Below are 24,795 nucleotides of genomic sequence, written 5' to 3' on the forward strand. Positions count from 1 at the left end.
AGCTTCTTTTGCTCATGACACCAACAAGCTTCTTTTCAGCCTGCACCCTGACCCAAAAAATCTCTTCCCCAGAATACTTTCTGCTGCTGCTTCAGGCTGTCTGCCTCACTCTTTGGTTCTCTGTGTTCTGCAGTCCTTCACACTTGGGCACACACACCCTTGCCCAAACAAAACTCAGTAAAGCCCCTCCACCCGCTCAGTTCAAAATTCCTGGGCAGGGTCTCACACCTCTTTTGTTTTATCCTCAGTCATGAGAATTGAAGGGTGTATTCACCCCCATCAATATCAGTGAAGCTTGTGATCCATGCAGTCACCAGTACCTCTCAGCATGACAATAATACTCTGCCCCCTGCTATAGGGAGGATAGTGAAACGTGACACATTGTGAAGGAAATCTGCAAGGAGGAGAGTACTGGCTTTTAGGGGGTCATGTTGCCATTGGGCCTGGGGAACCAAGTGAGTTGTCCAAGGCTCCTCTACAGGATGGCCAAAGAGCTGTAGTCTTATGGAACATAATCTTCTATCCTGTGAAGAGCAAAGCCTGCCATTCCCAAGAGCAAAGCCTGCCATTCCCAAGAGAATGATTTGGAAGAAACTGTCACTGGAAGTTTGGGTAGTTTCCTAGATTCTCTGTGGTTTTTCCCATATTAGGACAGCATGTGGCCCTGCATGTGTGTATATAAAACATATAATCACAGCAGCTTAGGAAATCCAAGCAGACTAAGATCCCATGGGGATGCTTTTGGAAATAACTGTTTTCCAACTTCAAATGTTTTTATTACTAAATCTGACTAATATTGATAGCAGGGGTGGGCAAACTACAGGAGCGGGGTCTTGGGCTTGCCCCACTTCACACATGCCATGGCTCCACAGCTCCCGGAAACAGCAGCATGTCCCCCTTCCAGCTCCTAAGTGTAGAGGCAGCCAGGGGGCTCCGCACACTGCCCCCGCAGCTCCCATCGGCCATGAATCAAGGCCGATGGGAGCTGTGGGGGCGGTGCATGTAGATGGGGCAGCGTGCAGAGCCACCTGGCCGTGCCTCCATGTAGGAGCCAGAGGAGGGACATGCTGCTGCTTCTGGGAGCTGCTTGAGGTAAGTGCCGTCCGGAGCCTGTGCCCCTGACCCCCTCCACCGTCCCAACTCCCTACCCCAGCCCTGAACCCCCTCCTGCCCTCCAAACCCCTCAGTCCCACCCTCCTGCACCCAAGAACCAGCCCTGCCAGCTGCAGCCCTCACACACGCACCCCAACCCCCTGCCCCAGCCCAGAGCCCACTCCTGCACCCTGAACTCCTCATTTTTGACCCCACCCCAGAGCCCACACCCCCAGCCAGCCCTCACCCCCTCCCCACCCCCAATTTCTTGAGCATTCGTGGCCCACCATACAATTTCCATACCCAGATGTGGCCTTCGGGCCAAAAAGTTTGCTCACCCCTGATCTATAGTGTGTGCTACTATGGCAGCTTGATGTTTTTAATTACAAAAAAAAAATCACAAAATCAAATCATGTTAATCAGATGTTAATCAAAATAATTGCATCTTTCATCATGCCGTGAAGATTCACAGACTTGGGCTCTGGCATGGAGTCAAAGGGAACAGATCATAAGTCCTTAAAAAATAATCATAGTCCTTTACCCAGCCTTGGAGAGTTCAAACTAATGTTCAAATCAAATTGTAAGCAATTTCCAGCTAGTCTTAACTGTTAGAACTGGTTATAGGATATCTCTGATAACTGTGTTCAAGAATTCAGGGCTACAAAGATAATATAAGCTTAGTGGATTGCACTGGAAACCAGTGAAAAAACATGACCACAAGTGGTGGTTTTGGGGAGTTGGGTTCCAAATTACAAAATACAAGGCAACTAAGTCTTATCCACATTAAGGATCAAAACCGATTGATGCAGTTTTAGCCCCACTGTAAAAGGAGCCTAATGTGTTGTGTTTTATGCAACCACGCTTATTCTGTAATCCTTAGCTGTCTACACTACAAATGCTTGCTGATATAGCTATACCAGAAGAGTGCAGTAAGGGAGACCCAGCATAAGCCAACAGGATTTCTTTTGTGGGCATTGCTTAGCCACCTTACCCCATACTACATTAGCTAAGCTGACAGAACCACTCTTCATCAACATAGCTATACTAGCAGTGTAGTTGCAGCTATGTCAGCTAGGCAGTGTGACTTTTTTTTTTAACATGTTCCTAGGCAGCATAGTTATGCCAGCATAACTTTGTAGTGTACACACTGAGGACCTGTAAAATTTCACAAACTAATCTGGCTTAGGTCTGGTCAGCATTTTGATAAGTGACCTCGAAGGAAGTTATAAGTATTGTTTCAGTCAGGACACCAAAATGATAAGTTTTAGAAATACTTAAGCCTAGACTACACTAGAAAAGGTTTGCTGGTATAGCTCTACTGACAAAAGCCCTCGTGTAAACAGTTATACTGACAAAAACATGCTTTTGCCAGTATGCTTATTTTGTTTGAGTGGTATATTGAAAACTGCATTGGAATTGTAGGCTGTCACGTAATTTGTAAAGAATTTCCTGGTCCAGCTTGAAGGCTGTGGGGATCTGCAGGAAAGCATGTGATCAGAGTCTTTTCTACAGCCAGTTAGCTTAGAGTAAGGTGGGGTGAGCTTTAGGGAGCAGCCTGCTTTGTTTCTGTTTTGGGGATTTTTGTAGTGGTGTTCTGAATTCTAGAGATAGTGTTTCTCTTGCTGGGAGGTTGCAATGCATTTGTTTATCTGACTTCTCTGTATGTATGCTGTGAACATAACAGGATGAGGACCCTGTATAAGCTATACCATCAAAAGCATTATTATGCCAGTATGTCTATACTAGTGTTTTCGCCATTATAGAAATGTTATTTTTTAAAATAAAAGTCACACCCCTAATCGACATTACTAACAAAAGTTTTAAGTATAGACCTGGCCTGATTCAGTAATTGACACTCTTCCCTCTGGTTACAGATGTGGCATTAAGGGATACTATGCTAATGAAGGTGCTTTCATTCAGAGGAGACTTAAGAGGTTCTGATGACTACTTGTGTTGATTAAATATCCCATTGCATTTTACTGAGTGTCCTTGCCAGCTTCCAATTCCATGCATTTCCAGTTGGATACAGTATTCTTTACCTTTGACCCTAAACTGCTGCTGTTGTGTATTGTTTGGAACAGCTAGGATGTTCCACTCAAAAGGTGGCTGCAATACAGTAGTTGAAGTGATCTCTGAGAGTGGGGTTGGAGCTCAGTGATTTTGTAAAACACTTTGATACTCATAAAAGGTGCTGTTAAACTGCAGAGTATTAATATAGTTGAATGAACAACATGAATGTACTAACTGGGGGGGAAAGTGACTTTGTATAATTTTTATCTTGACCCTATGAGTTCAAGAGAATTGCCAAATTGTGACTGGTGAGGTACAAATTATGCCCTACATCACAGACAGTTGCCCCATTCACGCTTACAGGGATGGCATAAGGGGGATCCACTTAGGTATCCCAGAAGTATTAGAATGGCTTTTGAATATCAAGATTCAATAATAATCTCAGCCTGTTGCTTTTCAAATGGCATACAAAAGAAGACGACCATAGCCTTAACATAAATTTACGGATAGAACTAAACAGATACAATGCCAACTGTTTCTTTTTATTTCTATTTTATTTACTTTTCTAATGGATAGCTGAATAAAAGACAATTTTGTGCCTTAATATTACTAAGGTTTAAGTCATGTTAATCGTGAATGCATTTTGCATTAGGATTCTGCTTCCAGAATGATGGAACTATCCCTTCTACCCCTTCACCTTTTTCACTACGTTATGCATTAATAAACAAGTGTAAGTCACATCAGTATAATTACTCGTTTGTTTTACCTGTGACATAATTAAAAATCACTGTTTTTTCCCTCTTCTAATTAGGTATCACAGTTCACTCACAATGTCAATCCTTTTTCCACCTTTGGAATAGTCAGTATTATTATTATGCATCACAATTAAAAGATGTGATCAGCTGGGTTTAACAGTAAGACATCCAAACATTCGAACAAGCCTGGAGTTCAGATATAACTATTCATAGTAATTGTTAGGCTAAAAAGAAGTTTAGGTCACCAAAAATAGTCACCCATTCATCCAGACCGCCTTAATAGCTTTGGACAAATTTTCTAAATTCCTCTCCCTTAGCTACATTTTTTAATAATCAGGAATTTATCTCTAGGAAATATCAGAGTGACTACTTGTTGTGGGTAGTAGCTGAGATTACTCAGTTTGGAGAGCTGTTCCTAACTCCTGATTTGAAATCATACCAAGAGGTATGTAATAATGTAAATATAAAAATCTTATATTTTCAATATTAAGTCAAAATTTTATTTTGAAATCTGGGCATATGAGGGAGCGCTAGCTAAATCTTTAACCACATTTGAGGATTTGACCCAGGAGCAAGCAGGAACACCAGGTTTAATTTCTAAGGCATATATAATTTTGAATGAAAAAGATGTTAAGAAAACAACAACCTAGCTGAAAAGACTGGAGACGGATTTGAACAAATAAATTGATCAAAATGAATGGATCTTTATATGGGGAAAGGAGATATACATCATCAATTTGTGCAGCTCATAATGAACATTTGTATAAATTACTGAAAAGATGGCATTTGGTTCCAGTTAAGATCCATCATATTTTTGCTACTAGGAAGGTATTGTTGGAGGGACCATATAGGGAAAGGGGAACATATTTGCAGATACAGTCGTTGTACCCAGAAATTAAATGGTTTTGGGAGAAAATAATTAGAGATTAATCTTATGACAAAATGCCAGCTTCCTAGAGATCCCCTGACCTGCTTACCTAATGCCCAGTAGAGGATTTACATTTTAAACAGAATGACAAATTATTTTGTTTAGCAGCTAGATTTGTATTGCACATTATTGGAAACGTGACCACCTCCTCCTGTGAAATTGTGATATAGTAAAATATGGACTGTCTTTGTAGTGGAGAAGCTTTCACACCAAGTACATACACAAAATGGTGCCAGAAAGAGGATAGATATTTAGAAATTTAGTCATCCTTTCTATCAGAGGAGGAGGGCTTCCCAGCCAGCAAGCCAGAATCTTTTAGCCAGATCTGTACTTATTCAGGGACAGGTTAGTATTCAATGTATGATGTAGTATGTTAACATTTTATTGTAACTTTCCCTTAAGTTTTTTTGTTTGTTTTTTTAATCTACTGATTTTTGGGTACCCAGTTTGTGCTATCATGGGATAGTTAAGTAATAGCTATTCCAGGGTATATCCCCCGTAGACAAGCAAATTTATAAGAAACTGAAAATCGGGTCTTAATGGGAAGTGTCAGGTAGCGTTAATAATAGGCAGTGCTACCATCCCTTTCTTTAATGGTCAATGTGTGTATAGATACAGTGAATACATAAACTCTTTACACCACACCATTATCAGGATGACTTTGGAATGGCTGCATTACTTACACATAGCAAACTCATGAATGAATTATTCAGGTCATCCCAAAAAAGTATTGATAAAAATCTTTATACCCCATGCCACAATCATGTATTTTGTGTAAATCATGCTATAGCCTCGTTACTTCACAAATGTTACGGTTTTGTTGAAACTCCTTAAGTTCCTCCACCTTTAAAGACAGATCTCTTAATTACTGAAAGCCCAACTTATACAGAGGCACCATAAAAGCAGAAAAAATAACTTAAAATAGCTTTCTGTATCTGAAAATTTCACTTTGAAAGACTTATCTGGGCACTTTCCAAAACTGTGGATCCCACTGGGAAGGGGGAACATCCTCTTTCCATTAGTAGATTTGAAACCCCTATTGCTGGGTGTGAGAGTTGTTACACTAGTTTGGGGATTTTACTTTGCCTTGTGAAAAGATCCTACTTTCATATAGTTGGTTGGGGACACAGCGCCCCTTCCCCAACTGGCTCTTTCTACTCTCCATTTTCCTGTGACTGTTCATGATTCTTACCGGTCACTTTATCAGCTTGCTCTGGTCTATTTTTAATGGAGAAATAGAGTATAGGGGAAAGCTAGCTGACTTCTCAGAGGTGTAACATTACAACTGTACATTACAAAAATTGATTTGTATAAACTAGCAGAACACGTAACACTAAAAATAAGGTGTATCAGTCTATAGACATTTCTTCATATTACACAGTCATTTCACTCAGGTCATTTGAGCCAGATTTGCTTATCTTCATTCAGATTTTTTTATTACATGAATAACTGATGTGACAATACTTTCAGAGGCAGCAGACCTGAATATTAATATATTAAATGTTCTTAACTGCTTTGTTTGTTAGTGGTCTCTTTTGCAGGACTATGAGAAGATTTCTGCTCAGGAAGGGGTATAACACAAATTAGGTAGTTTTCTATTTTACTGTTTTCTGGTGAATCAGGAAAGGAATTCATAATTATATCCTTTAGATATGATCTAGAATCTCCCCTAAGCTCTAACCAGTTCTTTTAAAATTGATTCCTTTCTTCGATTATATACTCCCCGTCTGAAAAGTAAAATTCGACTAGCCCCTACTGCTTCAACTGTACTGTTTGACTCTATACTACCCCACTATATGTGTGTATATTGTACGTGTGTGTGTGTGTACACAAAGTAAATAAACAGTACAGCATGTGTCTATCAGTGCCAACAGACCTAGACCACTGTGATGTCAGAGGTAACTCAGCCACTCAGTATACTTATTATACAGCTAATTTGCAGGCAACAATTGGTTGTAATGAGTCAGTGATAAGAAGGAGACTGCACAGATCATGGATTACTTGGTCCAAGGGCTACAGTTCTTCAGAGGTTGATTTGCCACTCATACAACTCACTTCAAACTCCAGTGCAACCCACACACCCAAACAAATCAACACAACCACCCACATAACAATCACACATCATAACCCCAAACACACACACACACATTCTTCGTAACACCTACCCCTTATTCACCACCTACACAAATTGATCAAAATTCTCCAGCACAACCCTTCAGACACAAAACGCAACCACCCCCACAACGCAACCAGCACACGCAATAATCCCAAACACACACAGGCCCGCACTGCAGCACCCTCCCTCCCCCCAAACAAATCAACACAAATCTACCCCCAGAACCTATTTGCTCACCCAAGTCATTAGTTTACAGTTGCTTGGAGCTGGCATCCTGAGGAGCTGCCTACTGGTGGAGTCAGGCAGCCTAGAGAGTTCCTGGGCATGAAATCTGCAACCTTCCACCCTCACCATAAACTTGAGCAGCAAAGCCACAGATCATCGCATGTTTATTTATAAATCCACAATTTTGCCATAAGCCTGTTTTAAAAACAAAAACAACTTTGCTGTGTGCCCAGAAGGTTAATATGTCCTGGTTCTAGAAGACCAAGGGGATTGTGGGTGAAACGGAGAAACTCCAGCCCTCTTCTATTTAACTTGAGGTGCTCCAACTCAAGTGCCTGTCCAAACAGCTGGGGCTCTTGAGCAAACTAAGCAGTCCTGGGATAAGAGAGAAGTTCCTTTCATGGATCAGTAACTGGTTAAAAGGGTATGAATAAGTGGTCATTTTCAGAATGGAAAGAGGTAAATAGCAGCGTCCCTGAAGACTCTGTACTGGGACCTGTGCTGTTCAACGTATTCATAAATAATCTTTAATGGGGGATAAACTGTTAAGTGGCAAAGTTTGTAGACAATACTAAATTACTCAAGATAGTTAAGTTCGAAGCTAACTCTAAAGAGTTACAAAGGGATGTCACAAAACAGTGACTGGGCAACAAAATGGCAGATGAAATTCAATGTTGATGAATTCAAAATACTGTACATTTGAAAAAAATAACCCCTACTATACATTAGCTGTTACCACTTAAGAAAAAGATCTTGGAGTCATAATCTAGAGTTCTCTGAAAACATCAGGTAACAGAAATAGCTAATAGAATGTTAGGAACCATTAGGATAGGGATAAATAAGAAATTATCACAACGCCGTTCTCTAAATCCATGGTATGCCCACCACTTGAATACTGTGTGCAGTTCTTGTCGCTCCATCTCAAGGTACATTAGAATTAGTAAAGGTATAGAGAAGGACAGCAAAAATTATTAGGGGCATGGAACAGCTTTCATATGAGGAGAGATTACAAAGACAGACTGTTTAGTTTAGAAAAGAAACGACAAACGATAGTGGTCTGTAAAATCATGAGTGGTATGGAGAAAGTGAATAGGGAAGTATTATTTACTCCTTCACATAGCACAAACCAGGGGTCACCCAATGAAGTTAATAGGCAACAGGTTTAAAACAAACATAAGGAAGTACGTCTTCATACTATGCACAGTCAACCTATGGAACTCATTGCCAGGGGATGTTATGTAAGGCCAAAAGTATACCCGAGTTCAAAAAAGAATTATATAAATTCATGGAGGATAGGTGCATCAGTGGCTATTAGCCATGCAACCCCATGCTTTGGGTATCCCTAAATCTCTTACTGCCACACGCTGGAACTGGATAACGGGATGGATCACTTAATTAATGCTTCATTCTCTCTGAAGCATCTGACACTGGCCACTGCTGGAAAACAGGATACTGGGCTAGATGGACCATTGGTCTGACCCAGTATGGTCATTCTTATGTTCTCCTCCAAGATCCCCACACTGCTGTAAGACAGCACTTTTTATGGTCTTGTAGTTTGTGGCAGTGTGCTCACCCGGAATCTGGAAGGCAGATTCCCTCTTGCACTGAGTTGCGATAACAACCTGCTTGAGAATGGCTAAGTTTACCTCTGATTAGTTTCCACTCTTGCATTTTGCTAAAGGATTGGTATTTATAAGCAGCCCAGTTAGCAAGTGGGTGAAATGGTTGCTCATGCCTGCTGGGCTGCAAACCTCTGTTGCTTCTTTATGTATTGCAACAAAGCCTGTTAGGTTGCAGCCACAACTTTTTGTTGGCCCACAGTCTGTGTTTGTTACGGTAAGGCTGTGGTCTGTGTGCTCTTGTTGCTGCTGTTGTTTTTCAGTTAGCCATTTCAGGACGTTTTTCATTTTCACTCTGTGCAGATCATGTCTGCAAAACCCATTTCTTGTACCAAATATATATAGGCTGAGACCCAAATTCTCAGAGGTATTTAGGTTCCTAGTTTTCATTGAAATCAGTGAAAGTTAGGAGCCTAAATACCTTTGAGGATCCAGGCCTCAGTGTCTCCCCATTCTCACCAGAGCACAGAGAACCTCATTCATTGTCCAAATTTACCCTCCTCCCTGGGCTTGGCTTTATTTATTTGTAAGTAAAACATAAACCTCGTTCTAAGCTTTTTCCCTTTGCATGGGCAGTTCTAGAAGTTATTCTCTCCCAAAGGTCACTGCCTATCAACCTTATATTAAGGTTTGTGGCAGGTATGGCTCATTAACTCAGAGACAGTTTCTCTGCAGGATTCAAACACTTGTTGTCATGGTGGATCAGCAGATTTCTGCCATCCTGTTACAGTGAGGTTTTTTATTTAATAATAAAATACATATTTATATTCTGAATTATTGATTATTTTTGGTTGGGGGAAGGTTGCGAGGTGAGGGGGCTGATGAAGGGGTGGGAAGAGGAAAGGAAAGGGGAGGAGAGAGAGAGGGTAGTTGGAGGAAAGGAAAGATATCATTATGAGAAGATGGAACAAAGGAGATGAAAAGATGAGATGTGTGGTGGGCATGCAATACATGGGTTAAGGCAAGAAGTTAACCCAAGCACCAGTCAATGAGGAAAATTCAGTAAAGCACGTCAAGATATTACAAGCTCATGAGTTTTCAGTTGACTAAAATGGCAGATAAGACTAGGAGATGGCGGGAAAACCTGGCCCTTTTCTCTATGCTTCTGGGTTGGGCTGGGTCTCCATGTAATTATTTGATGTTTAGGTACCATGATGTGTTGAAAATACATAAATTAATTACCTAATATAATCCTTTTTATTTCTAACTTGTATAGAATCCAGCCACACTGTATAAATACATTGGTAAAATGGTCAGAAGAGTAAGACTTAAAGTTAGTATTTACACTGAGATAATTAGGCTTCAAAGTTAGCTCCCACTGAGATTAATTGTGGCAGTCCAACCCCCATTTTACAGGAATTATTTCAGATGCACTGTAGTATTCACATTGAAAAGGTTATCTTTGTGCCCAATAGGGTTGGAAACATAATCTGTATTTAAAATGAAAACTTAAATTCTGCAGAAGCTGACAGGGACACTAGAGAAGAGGCAGAATGGCATTCTTACAACCAATTCTAGATTCAGAATAAGCAAAACAAAAAATGTTAAAAAGCCCTCTCTAGTTCTTAATATATTTTTACCATATTTGTATGAGATGGAAATACAAAAAATTATTAGTTCCTAACAGAGACAAGTAAACAATTATTAGTTTCATAATTCAATATAAATGTCCTCTTTAAAAGTGTCAGTTTAATCATTCTCTTGTTATAAATGTTGCAATAACATTTTGTGGTGAATATCTTCATTAAATATTAGTAGTTAAAAGAAGAGAAAAATTCAACCACAAGTTCTTGAGCTTGATGTAGTGATTTCACTGCATGAAATCCATTATCTGTTGTTCAGGAGCTCAGATTAGATGACATAATAGTCTCTTTTGGTCTTAAAATCCATTAATCTATAAAATAGACTATAGTAAATTCTAAAAAAGGCATCCTAAGGATAGGATATTTTTCTGTAAATATTTTTTCTCTGCAATTGGTGGTCTCTCCCATGACCCTTTTCTGTTTCTAATAAAAAAAAAAATTCATTTCATCTTCTGTAGGTAACAGACTTCATTTTCAGAGCAAGCCTAGCTTCCATTGGCTGCAAATGGAGTTGTGGGTCCTTGGAGCCTCTGAAGTTCAGTCCCTACCTGGTTTATGTATTTATCTAGCTTCTAATTACTTTCCACTCATCCCTGCATTTCAGCACAGTTGTGGTATTCTGCCTTTCCACAATTAGTGCCCCAGCTCACTCCTTGGACCCACCACCACCTCCTGAATGATTCAGGAGCTGTGATACCAAGGGTAGGGATTCACAAATGTATTTAGGCACCTAACTCCCATTAAAATCATCTGGAAATCAGTGGGTGTTAAGTGCCTAAATACCTTTGTGAATCCCATCCCAGGTTACCTAGAGGGGGCACCACAGAGGCACTTATAGTTCTGGCAGCTTTTCTACAGTCTTACTATAAATTCAGAGATACAGTCATATAATTGAAGTGCGGGGAAAGGTCAGGCTGAACAAACTTTTGAACTTGACTATTCAATTGTTGAACTCTGAGGGTGGCTTCTTAAAATAATTTGTCCTATACAGTTGCTTTCCAGCTGGGAAAGAAGAGATGCTTTGCTGAGAGAATAATTTTCCTTCATTCAGTCCTATTTGTTTTGTTTCTAGTAGTTGCTATGCTTCTGTCAGGCAACTAGTCAGGCCCATCAACTTTAATCATGCCAGTTGAAAGATGGTGAAGTTTTTCCATAATTTTCTCATCCTTGCACATAATGGACAGACATCTTCAAGATGCGTAGATATGAAAGGAACTGACCGGGCAATCATTCAGGAGAGACATTTAAAGGAACAGCAGCTTTTAAACATTGTTTTAAAGGAAATATATGTAGGACTTTAAGCTTAAAACAACCACAGGTTTTTTTTGGTTTTCTTTGTAGATTTTTATTTGGGCACGTGGAGGATGACCTGTCAAACTGGGTTTCCTGCTTGTGGCAACATAAAGCATATATTCTAGAGCTGGAATTAATGGCATTGAAGATAGAGTTGTAACAGCAAATGGAGAAATGAAGATAACTCAGTAAAACTGTCTTGAATATAATGGTAGTTAGAGGCATTGGACCCTGATCCTAGAATGAAATACTTCTAGGTGGACCCCTGTGTATCATGGATTCCCACTGAAGTCAGTGAGACTCTGCATGGGTGCAGTGGTCTGCCTGTGTACCTCTTATTGCAGGATTGAGACCATAAATTGTTAGGTCTTCAAGGCTAGGACCATAGTTGCCTCTATGGTTCCTTGCACCCACATAGAGCCCCATTCAGCGTCTGGGGTCAGCATACATGGTGTTCATTACAGGATTGGGGACTGTGTTTGTACAGGGCTTTGTACAATATAGTTCTGATCCTGTCTGTGGGCAATGGGTCCTAGCAAGTTGTAAATAAAAATAGTATTTCTAGGATATTCTTCACTGACATTAGGAATGGACCTGCTGGTCAAAGCATCAAACAAGCTGTTAAGACCAGAGGATGATAGGCTCAGCTCTATAAATAAGAAAGCTGAGCAGATAATTCAAAGTTTAGAATTTGCTCAGAGCTGAGCAATTAAGTCCAAATTTTGCAAACATGTACATACAAGTAATTTTATTGAGCATAAATTTATAGGACTATTTATGTGGGTAAAATTACTGACATGTTGCAAGGGTCTGCAGAAGTTAGAGAGCAGGATGTGAACTCAGGATATGGGACTGACTACAGTCAAAAAGATTATGATGATGGGGACACTTCAGAAGACAAACACATGAGAGGATGCCAAAGAAAATAATACAAATACAACCAAAGTCAGTCTGACCCTGAGCTGACCATCAACTAGACTGTGGGACTTGTAGGCAGAGACGTGACCAGGCTGGTTTTAGTGAAGGAACAAGCCATGGACAAGAATGAATGGTGACACTGTACTGTTCCCCATGTTTGCAAAGATGCTCTAGGATGAAAAAGGGGGAAAAAGAAGCAAGTGTTTGCAGAATCTGGCCCTGAAACAAAAAAAAAAATTGATTTCTTTCAGTTTCCTGTGTTACTTTTGCTTGGCTTTCAAGAAATGTTAAGGCTTCCTGCTCTGAGGCTGTAGCAAGTTTTTGATGCAGCCTGGAACCAAAAGAACATTCCAACTTTTATAATTTGCATATACAGGCTTCACTATTTAGATTTTTATACTGTAGATTGTAATGCTTTGACTGTTTAAATTGAATCAAAATGAATGGTAAATTATAAAACATCGGCATGAGTAAAAACTATTTTTAAATCTTTAAAAGTAAGAAGTGTGAGCTTTAAAAAGCTGGAGAGTATGATAGTGTGCTGCTCATTCTGCAGATTATGGTATGCCAGTTCTTTGTAAAATGTTTTAGTGCAGTTAATTGTTTCATCTTTATCAATTAGAGTTACCATAGGACATCTATCTTGAGCATCTTTTTGGAATTCTAGCGAAGTATTTGAAGTGGGCTTGTTCTGAGTTTGATTGCTCATGTCTGGCACAGTCTCAAGTTTCCTCTGAATGGTAACAAAGACTGTAGAGTGTTGTTGGTACTGCTGTGAGAGGCATGCTTCCTTAGTCCAGGTAAGAGAGAGCGTTTTGTTTCTGTCTGCTGTATAAGTATTTTTCAGAAAGTATTTGGTGTTTTGGAACAGCTACTGTTTTTTAAATTAATAAAGAATTCCTAGCATATTAAATTTAAGACATTCCTGAAAGTTGCAAGCAAGAAAACTACAGTGTGTTTGGGGGGGAGGGGTAAAGAATTAGCCTAGTTTGTCATTTACATGTCTAAACAAATAGATTAAAATTTGGGAATTATTTTACCTCCTCTTTCTTTAACTCAGTTGTCAGAAGTGGTGTTGGCTAATTAAAGCATTGAATGTGGCCTCATGCCATTAAAACTAGCCAAAATGCTTATACCTGTTTTAAATTGATATAACGAACTTTGCCCTTTATGATTTACTTTTGTTATTTCTTTAAAAAAATGTGCAAAAGGGGAAAATATTATTCTTTAGATCTTTAGAAACATATCTTAAAAGTAGGTTAAGATGTATGTATTTTATTACATGGTATTTCACTATAATAATTTTTATCTAGTACAATTCTCTTGAAGTATTCGTGCTTTGAAAATGTCAGCTGTATTCTAATGAAGCCAGGGTATTGTTTGCTCATAAAGGGGCCAGTGCATTCCACTGCTTTATGGTTTATTATGAGGCACAGTGTGAGAGTGTGGGTGGCACCATTTGGTGTCTGCTTGTTGGGGTAGTAACTGCCATTATGCTAGGTTTTTTTTATTTGGGTTGGCAAGAAAATATAATAAATGACATCTTGCCTAGATCTGAACAGTATAAGTAAAGACTTTACTATTGTATGATCGCAAGAAATGGTGTGAGTACACTTGAGATACCCGGAATAAGTGTATATACTTAAGTAGCCTGAAGTATGAGCAGTAGTACGCTGTGTTGTTTTTTTTCCAATACATATGTTACCAAGAACAATACTACATAACTGTTTTAATTTAGACAGGAATCTGTCTAATACTTTAGCTTTGTCAAATAAAGTTGTAATGGGATCATAATCATGAAAATAATAATAATTAAATCCATGGAAGTAATCAACAAGATTTGATTAAAAAAAAATGCACAACAGACTTTTGAGCTGGGAAACTCCTGATGAGGATTTGATTCAGAAAAAAAGAAACAGATGTCTCTCCTGTTACAATTGAGGTTGTTTCATTCAAAGTTCACAGTAGCTGATGAGGGTGAGGAGGTTATAAATCTGGCTTAACCAGATCGTGTCTAAAGAAAATTTATGGGAATTAAATTATTTTATTTGATGTTTTGCATTTTTAATTGCAGTGTAGTATCTTGGAAACTTTGATTTTCTTATTGTTGGCTTTTAAAAAATATCTGAGGTGTGTATTATCTGGGAATGAGTTAATATCTGCAAAAGTGGGTTTTTACTTCAGTTAAATCAAGTATAGGGAACTGACTTGGTAGAAATATTTTTTATTCAAATTCATTTTGTGCCCCAAATGGCTAAATACTTGAGAAACTATCTAGATGTGTTAAAGCCAGCTAAAAACTTAGAGGTTATCTGAGGTTCAGTAGAAAAGCTTAAAATGAAATTCACATGTAAAAAGGCTGAGTTATTTTAGGGGTTAATTGTTCTGTTTGCTTCCTAAATAAAGTATAGTGATTGACCTAAGGGGCCTACATGTGAGCAAGATCTACATCAATTAAAGTATTTTGTCCATAAAGAGGGAGTCAGTTAGCTCATAGCTATCAGTTAATAGGTTGGGTAAGAGAGAGTGGTGGTTTTTAACTGATTTATTTAAATATTTATGGAAGTGGTATGCTTGATACTTATTTTAAAATATATAATATAGCATCAAAATTTGTAATACTTTGAATGGATCAAAGACTTGAGTTTGTCCTTGACGATTAAACAATGTAGTTTTTTTCTCCTTGACAATTAAACAACGTAGTTTTTTCTCTTGCTGTGTTGTTCCTTTATTCCATTACCTTACATAATTTTAAGATTTATTGCTAGTAAGATGAAGAGAAAACTTAGACCCTGATCCTCCAACTGGATTCATGTGGGAGGGGTCATGAATGCAGCTCCATTGAAATATTGGGCCTTTGCATCAGACATAATCTGTAATGCTTCACATTTTTGTAATAACCTTATGTTGTTGAAATAATGCTTATCCTTATGCTGCACACTAAACTTGTTAGTGAGATCCAGTTGCAGGATCAGGACCATATGGGTGTAAGAGTCTGTTCCCAAAGATCCAGAGAATTGGCACCGAAGACTTCAGTTCTTCAAACTTTTCTACATGGGTGGGTACTACACTGAGCCTGAAGTTACTGGGACTCTGTTCAGGCTAGGGTGACTAGATAGCAAGTGTGAAAAATCAGGATGGGGGTGGGGGGGTAATAGGTGCCTATATAAGAAAAAGCCCCAAAAATCAAGACTGTTCCTATAAATCAGGACATCTAGTCACTCTAGTTCAGGCATAGGGATCTGCCCACATAAATCAACTTGCAGGATTGGGGTTGCAGCTGTAATCTCTTCATGGAAAGGGATTACGTATTCTTTTCATATATGACTGTACTACATCTAGCAATTTTTAGATGCTACTGTAATATAAGGGATGGCTATATGAACGGATGATGATGTTTGATCTTACAGGACAATTCTCCCTGGCTGGGACAGACCAACCCTCTTTTTAAAAGCAAAATATTTACCATTTTCTATTCCATCCTCCAGCATATTGTCTAGACGAGTGTATATGTCAATGAAGTTAAAAGATTTTTCTGTTTTGTTTTTGTTTCTCCCCATGTCGGTGTTTCTAATTTTCAAATGCTGGATGTTATGTTTTTGTTCCTTGAGGCTATAACTTTTTGTTTGTTGTTTTTTTTCTAATAATACAGGTACCAAATGAAGCAATACACATCATGATATCGAATTATGTAATACTTTCTATACCACCTTTAAAAGGTTTTAACTTCATAGAAACCAAAGCATGAAGAAACATCACATACCCTTATTGCAAAATACCTTAAATATTTCACAACTTTTAGACCAGTTTTAGCTCTGCCAATTAAAAGCTCTCTGTAAGGTAGTTTTTACTCTTTACAATGATTTAATTATTAATTCAGGATAAAACATGATGACCAGACATTTCCCAAGTTGAATATTCATTCCTAGGTTTTAAATGCTGTTAAATCTAATATGTTTCTTTCCTGTTAAATGCAAGGGCTTGCTTTCTTGTTGAAATGTATTCTCTGCTGTTACCCCAGTTGGGTGATGTATGCTTCCTTTCAGACATGGTTTGCTTCAAACAAGCAACAACAGATTCTATGTATTCCCAAATTGACATTGTTTCTGACTGTTATTTCAACTAAGTTTCAGACCTGACAGAATTTAAACAGAAAAATAATTGAAAAATCTGTAGCTTTGTGTCTTTTATAAAAGACTGTAACATTATAGCAGTCAATGCTGTATGTCAGGGTGCAATGTACAGACTAAGTATCTAAAATAAGTGTTGTGGAATGATTGACCTATAAAAATTGGCTAAATAACAATGTTCTATAACACAGCAACTTTGTAATTATTAATGAAGTTATAGGAGTAAAACTTAAATCTAAATATCATGTAAATGAAATTTCTGGTAATGTATGTAGATAAAAAGAAGCACATCTTTTCCCTCCAATGTCATGTAAAGGCATAGGTCTCAATTCATTTAATACTGCTTGTATTTTCTAAATAAGAAATTATAGCATTGGTGGTCCTCCATGATGCACAATAATAATGGTGACAGATATTGACTGAAAAAATACGATACCTCTCTGTCAGGAGAACAATAGCATTTTAATGCACTTATTCATGACAGCTCCTTATTTTGAATTTGTACCAGTGATTAACAGTACTTATCTTGTGCATTGGTTTTATATACAGTATGATTATGGATGCAAGCTTGATTACTGGACAGGTTTTTTTAATGGAAAATAGTACCTGCAAACAAAATATTTGATATAGTTTACTTTTTGAAACTATTAACAAGTCCTGTGGATTATCTCTGAAGCTCTTGCCTTAAGTTTCTAAAGCAAGAATAACCTTTTAAAATAAAATTACTTGGGTGCTGGTAGTGCATAGTGCTGTACACACAAAATACAAACAATAGAAATATGTGATGTGGGTTAGGCATACAGGAGTAATTGCTTTATTATTTGTATTGCCATACTGCCTAGGAGCCCTTGTCAGGACCCAGACCCCAGTGTGCTGGGAGCTGTACAAGCAAAACAAAAATATGGCTCCTGCCCCAAAGAGTTTACTAGTGAATTATAAGATAAAACCTAACATATAGTTACAGAAGAGGGGAGTACAAGGAAACAATGAGACAATGATCAGCATGATAGGTAGTGGTATCTGCTTACCCAGCAGCCTAACCTTTGTCAAGTTTACTGAAGGCGTCATGGCAAAGAAGAGTTTTAAGAAGGATAATGAAGTAGCTTTGCAGATGTTTATGGAGTGCTCCTCCCAAGAGCGCAGGGCAGCTTGGGAGAAAACAAAGCCATACTGGCTATTTTGTATTAGCACCTAGATATTATTTATGATAAGTGCTTAGAATATCTCCTTTGTTTATTTTACTGTGACCAAGGACTTTCCCACCTAGTGCAGGCAGACAAAATAGTTAGATACCAGGGGTCATAATATGCCAATGATTATTATTATTAATAGTCATGTTTATCATGGCAATTTCTAGTGACCAACTGAAAGTAGGCCCCATTGTGCTGAGTGCTGTACAAACACAGAATAGTAGATACTCCCTGCCCTGAAGAACTTAGTCAGTGATCCATGTGTGAAAAACAGTATGTGTTGTGTCTGCACAAAACTTGAAAGGAGGATCTGGTAGATTTAGAATATTTGAGTCTTGTCTTCACTACAAAAAAAAAAAAAAAGTGATCTCAGTTCAGGTTAGCTGACTTGAGGTAAAATCCTAGTGAAGACAAGGCAGGTTGTAGTTTTCACACAAGTTAGCAAGTTTGACCTATATAAGCAGTGTTGCCTAGTGGATAGAGCAGTAGACTGGGACTCAGAAGATCTGGGTTCTAGTCCCAGCTCTGCAATTGGTTTGGTGTGGGACAATGAGCAAGCCACTTGTGCTCTGTGCCTCAGTTTCCCCATCTATACAATGAGGATAATGATCTCAAACTCCTTTCTAAAGCTTTTTTAGAGCTATGGATGAAACACACTATAGAAGAGCTAGTTGTTATCTGAGTCATTGTACTTTGATCTATCTGTGCTGATCTGTTTCATCCATATGAGAGGATTACTATATGTAGGGGATAAATCTGCCACTTTATGCTCAACTATCTTTGTCTATGCTTGCATTATTGCTGGTGCTTGTTCTGTGAAATGTGATCATTTGCATAATCTTGTTATTGTCTATGGTCCTCACACAAAGGACACTATTAATACTTAACATTTATGTAGTGTTTTTCCATGTTTAAAGGCTTTCCAGACACTCTGTAAGTTCGTTACAGAATTGCGTTGAATACTCATTACTGAAGTCTGCTGTTTTCTATTCAAAGGTGACCTGTAAAGAGACATGTCTGTCCTTTTTAGATTCTTTATTATGTACAAATAAGTCCTGAAGGGATTTTAACCCTGTCTCTTTTTTTAAAACATTAGATATATCAAGTGTTGACATTCCTATTTTTGCTGGAATACTGGTAACCTCCAGGCTTGGTAATTGCAACTCATAACTAGGAATAAAGCCATGTCTACTGAGAAAATTTCAACTGATATAAAATACCTCATCAAGTCTTTTTCATAACCATGATCACTGTGAACCTGTCACCCCAGTGCTCTGCTCTCCATGCTGCTCTCCAGTGAACAGACTAGTTAAAGAGCTGGGTCCTGATTTTCAAAGCCCTCCATGGGATTGGTCCTAGCTACCTAAGATATGATCTCTCTCATGCCCCTGACCTCTCACTGCAGCTCTGTTCCACTTTTGCAGAGCTAGACCTAGAATATGGAACTCACTCATACAAGAGATAAGAATGACAGTGGGCCTTACTGCTTTCAAAACAAACTCATTTCCTTCACTTGGGGTGCACGTGCACCCATCCACACAAACAGACTCTAGAAACTATTTTCCATTTTTAAATATTTATGAAGTGATTAGTTAGTACAGTTGTCATGATCGTTTAAGTACCTGGACTATGACATTGTAAGGGAGTGAAAGTTGAGAGAGAGGATATTTTTATCACTGTTGAAAACTTTGTTTTTTCTTAATATTTGGTTAACAAACACCCTGACAAACATGTAGAATTAATGCTCTTTTAGTGGAAGACTCAATTTTTACTCCTTCAGTGGAAGGTGAAAGAATAATTCAGCATGTGTGTGATATTTCTAAGGTAAAAATTCAGTAAGACCCCTTCCTCTCTGCTTTAAAAACCATTTCAGTCCATATTTATGAATCATAATGAAGCAAAAAAGTTATGCAAGAAGGGCAAGAAAAAATGCATCTTAAAGGAGGTCACTTTATTATTTGTTTTCTGGTGCAGTTCATTTACCATCAAAAGGGGATTTGTGGAGAGAGAGAGTAGATAAAATAAAATAAGTCTGCATCACTGACAGTGAACTCTTATATATAAACCATGGCTGAATGATGTCTATGTCAAATTTAGACCATGTAGGCTTTTTTAGCAGAGTTTGTATCTTCTGCATTTGTAAAACAAACAGGCTAAAGGTGATCTTGTGGGGTCATCTAGATTGCTTTGCAAAACAAGTCACACTAAAAAATATTGACTCAAATGCATTATGATCATTGCCACATTTTGAAAAAATGCTTTTGTGCCAAGGTAGTTGGGTTAGCTACGTAGATGGACATAAGTGTTATGGACTTGGTCTTAAAACAGGAATGTTTGTTATATTATAAACCATGAAATTTTACGTTTATTATTATTGTAATCTTATTACATTAATACTCAAAAGTCAGGAAATGAAAGCATTAAGTCAGTCACCTTGTACCTCCTCAATACTTTGTGGTAGACATTTAACCAAAAACTTTAATATATTAATATAAAAAGTACATGGGCATAGAAAATATAACACACAGTACTTGGCTGAGTTCACATTAATTGGCTGTTGGTGTGGTAAAACACAGGCCCAGTGCAAGTGGAACTGAGAAAAGCAGCACAGTTTCACAGATCTGAAAAAAACTAATAGGATGGCAGCTATCTGTAGATCATGATGGAGTGCTGGGAGAAATTCAAGTACTGTAGTTGTCTGAACTGACTTCTTGGTAAAAATAAATGGTCTAAAATCTAGCAAAAATATAAATTAAGTCAGTTTTAAAACTATGTAAATATATCAGTATAAAAAGTGGTGGATTTCTTTTGTTAAGGCCTTTGAGATCAGATGAAAACTGTAGCAACACATTATTATTAGAGCTGGTTGGAAATTATCTGACAAAACTTAATTTAAGCAGAAAATGCTGATTCACTGTACAAAATATTTGGTCAGATCTATTGCAAATTAAACTAAATTTTTGTTGCTAGCTAGGCAACTTTCCATTGGAAACATGCTGATGTCCCAAGGTGGGCAGCGGCCCAGTGGAGAGCCTTTCAGCCCTAGGATCCCCATTTGCAGTCACTAGGTTCAACCCACTCTACGGCAGGCAGCCACTGGATCTGGTGCTCCTGGGCTGGTTAGGCTTCTGACTCCATGGCAGGGGCCAACCCAGCCCCAGGATCTTGGCTGGGGCTCTTGGAACTGGATAGGCTCCCCACTCTGCATCAGAGACCAAGCCAGCCCCAAGTTCCATCCTGGGTTCCTGCTGGAGCTGGGGCTTTCTTGGGGCTGTCTAGGCTCCTTGGATCAAGCCAGCCCTGGAGCTGGGGCTTCCAAGGCTTCTAGTCTCCCAGCTCTGCTGGGCTCCCTGCTTCAAAGCAGGAAGCTTTAGTTTAGAAGCCCTGAGTGTTTCAGCTAGACTCCAGGGTAGTCTTGCCATGCCAGGGCTTCCAGGCTCCCTGCTTGGAGCCTGAAAGCCCTGGGAGCCCCAGCTCAATAGCAGTAAATGTGAAATTGCTATTGCTACTATCAGAAGCACCATGGTTTGTTTCCAAAGTAAAAATCTTCAATTCACTGAGAATTTTCAGTAAATTCTGATCTTGTTCTGATGTGGTACAAACCCCCATTCAGAAAACTGAAACTTCTGAAAAGTTTTGGCAAGGTCTAATTACTAACACTTTTTTTGTTGTTGGTTGATACAAAAGTTTAAGAAATGTGATATTAAAACATTTCAGATCTGCATGAAGCAACATTTTTTAGTAAGCTGAAGAGGAGTTTGTGAAGGTTTTACACGCCTCTCAATTTCATTTCTCTGTCTGTATGTAATGTGATGATTTTTGAACACCATATCGGTCAATTCCAAGTTCTCAGAGAATGTTCTAAGCATCAATGGCCAGAACCCTACAGTTTTGTGGGGAGGAAATCAGGGACACCTGGAGCCTCTGCCATATGTTGGAGCATAACCACCGCTTCCTGCACCTCTGCAATTTTCTATACATCAAACAACTGTTTTATGGCACCCATTAATGCATTTTAGTGTAATAATATCCCAACTCAGCTGTGCTCACCCACCCAGTAGAGTTTAACATGTTGACACCCTGAATGACTTGTCTCCCAGACAAAAAGAATAATAGTGGAGGGGGGAAGTGGGAGTGCATGCAGCTTCTGGCATGGGGTGGAATAGTGACCCCCAATATTGTGGGAGGAGGAAATGGGACATACAGAATACCTCCTATTGTGGAAATGGGAATGCACATAGAGTCCCTCCACTAGGAGGAAGAGTGAGGGACCCTAGAATGGGGGGAGAATAGGAAATGCTGGCATGAAGAAATGGGGGGTACATAATTGCAGGCAAGAGAGGAAATGCCTTCACAGAAATGGAGCCCCTCAACCCACCGGTTAGGCTCCCAGGACCAGTGCTGATCCCCAAGATATTCCAGGAGCTTAAAAGTATGTTCTCCCAGGATTCCACCAAAGGATGGATCCTTCTGGGTTATGGTTTAACTCTCTCCGAAGACGTGTAGCATACAACACGCGCATACACACTTTTCCCAGAGTCTAGCACATTGTCCTTTAATAGCACAAGAAATACACATCCATACAAAATAATAAATTCTACATCATTTGCCTGCCTCAGTTTCCTCACCACTCCAGAACATTCTTTGGGCGAGGGTCAGGATCCTCTGGAGGCACCTAAGTCCTTCTGCTGATCATGGATTGTGTGCTAAAACATGGAGTCTTCTCCCCTCAAATCACCACTCACTTGGGCTGTCCATGCCCTTCCTTCCTTCCTGTCCCCTTTGACTTGTTTGTTTTGTCTTTTGGCAACTTTTAACTCCTCCAAAAATCTCTCAGACCAGAGGAGAAAGTTTCTTCTACCAGCAAATTCCATTATCTATTGATCATTCATTCATTAAGAGATAAGTGCTCCCCATTGTCCCTGATCGGGGGAAGATATTGACGTAGCACTGCTAACCTATGATGGATACATATACAGAGGGGTATTGGTGATACAGCAGTTTTCATGGGACATTCAGCATCTTTATTCAAAAACAAATTCTGGGTGATTATGTTGGCATCAGTAATCCCCTGCCATCAGGAAGGAATATGGTTCGTGGCAGTCTACAATAAAGTTTTCATATTTCCATGTGTACATTCATCCATCACACAGAAAGTTCCTGCATTTTATGGTAGGCCAGGAACACTTCCAGTTTCGAGTCCTCCCCTTTGGGTTAGCTATGGTTCCCAAAGTATTTATGAAAGGTTTCTGTGTGGTAGCAGCCCAGATGGTACGCCAGGGCTATATGATATTTTCATACTGGGACAATTGGCTCCTGCTAGGCCAATCTTGTCAGGAGGTCAGGTTGGCAACAGGGTTTCTCCTACAACTTTTATTATCCTGATGTATTTGCATAAATGAAGAAAAGTCCATTTTGTTACTCACAAGGCCAATAAACTTTATAGGGGCGATATTGGACTTACAATGAACAACCTGATTTCATCTATTATCTGCAGATCACAAACCATAGTGTACAGGTACCTTTCACTGTCAGGCCACATGGCTGTGTGCAGGTACTTGACACTGTTTGCCAGACTCCATTTGCAGTGCCTGCAAGCTTGGTTCCACTTGATCTACTGTCCGAACAAGGACCATATCAACTCCAAAATGGCTGTTCCCTCAGTGGTGGTTGAATCTGGAAAAGGTCATGGTGGGCATTCCTTTCAGCCCTCCCACTCCTCTGGCCACCATCGTGGTGGACGCTTCCCTCTTGAGGTGGGGTGCTTAACTGGACAACCGCACTGCTCAGGATACCTAGGCCCCACGAGACACCAGACTACACATAAACATATTGGAACGGAGAGTAGTCCACCTTGTGTGCAAGGCCTTCCTTCCGCTCATACACTCATTCCATATACAGTGAATGTCAGACAATATTACCACTGTGGTCTATATAAACAAACAGGGAGGAGTGAGATCTCATCTGCTCTTCCTGGAAGTCACCAGACTTTGGAATTGTTGTGTCAGGAACTATATCACAATACAGGCCATGTACCTTCCAAGTATTCACAACTTCTTTGCAGGCAAGGCCTTCTTGACAGGCCAGGAGTGGGTAGTTCACACAGTCCTAAGAGAAATATTTATACAATAGGGTACTTCATTATGGGACCTATTCACATCCCAAACAGAAAGCTCCCCCTTTATTGTTCCAGAGGAGCCATGGGTCATGACTCTTCTCCCAAGGTGATGTTGTTCCGCTGTCCTAGACAAACAACTTCAGATATGTCTTTCCTCCCATTTCCCTAATTCCATAGGTCACAGGGAAGAAACAACATAAAGCCAACATTCTCTTGGCACCATATTGGCCCAGACAGTTCTGGATCATGGAATGTCTAACAATGTCTGTCCACCACCCAGTCAGGATCTGCCCATTCTTGGGTCTCCTAACCCAGGAGTGGGGGCGGGGGGAGGAATCAAGCATCCCAACCTGGGCTCACTCCATCTCATGGCCAGGTGATTGGATGGCTGTTGGAAATAGAACACACATGCTCAGCCCCCATTCAGGCGATCCTTAACCAAAGGATTCTACTACAACCTGCTATTTGGCCTAATGGAGACACTTTTTGGCCTGGGCACAACTCCACCAACATTCATCAGACACCTTGAGCATCCCAGTTTTTCTAGACTGTCTTTCTATTATTTCATTGCAAGTACACCTAGCATCAATTCATGCCTTCCTCCCTCCAGTGGAGGGATATTCTGTCTTTACTCGCCTATATTTTTCCTGAAACCCCACGCTTCCGCTGAAGACAAGAGACTTCACTCTCTTGATCTCTGACGTGCCCAACATTCTACCTGCAAAGAATCAAACCCATTAGGAAATCACCATGATTCTTTATTGCCATAGCAGGGAGATCGCTTGGGCAAGCCATATCCTCGCAGAGGATTTTTAAGT

The 24,795-nt window shown here is 39.4% G+C and overlaps 1 protein-coding gene and 1 long non-coding RNA gene across 20 annotated transcripts in view; one reads left to right on the forward strand and one right to left on the reverse strand.

Moving 5' to 3' along the window:
- Positions 1–24,795, forward strand: part of TFDP2 (transcription factor Dp-2) — a 259,198-nt gene that overhangs the window by 152,290 nt on the left and 82,113 nt on the right. Inside the window, exon 1 of one of the 19 annotated variants that reach the window (XM_043522846.1) lies at positions 11,849–13,339. The exons of 17 other annotated variants lie outside the window; for them this stretch is intronic. The gene's annotated coding sequence lies outside the window, so the exon portion shown is untranslated. Of the gene's footprint in view, positions 1–11,848; positions 13,340–24,795 lie in introns of those variants that run through there. One more of the 19 variants, XM_037909195.2, reaches the window with a different exon arrangement.
- The window catches only part of LOC114018257, a 110,112-nt gene continuing 104,265 nt past the window's right edge, over positions 18,949–24,795 (reverse strand). Inside the window, exon 5 of the long non-coding RNA XR_005226825.2 lies at positions 18,949–23,967. This is a non-coding gene — a long non-coding RNA (uncharacterized LOC114018257). The remainder of the gene's footprint in view (positions 23,968–24,795) is intronic.

The sequence above is a fragment of the Chelonia mydas genome, chromosome 9 (assembly GCF_015237465.2).
Source record: "Chelonia mydas isolate rCheMyd1 chromosome 9, rCheMyd1.pri.v2, whole genome shotgun sequence".
In the NCBI taxonomy this organism is placed as follows: Eukaryota; Metazoa; Chordata; order Testudines; family Cheloniidae; genus Chelonia; species Chelonia mydas.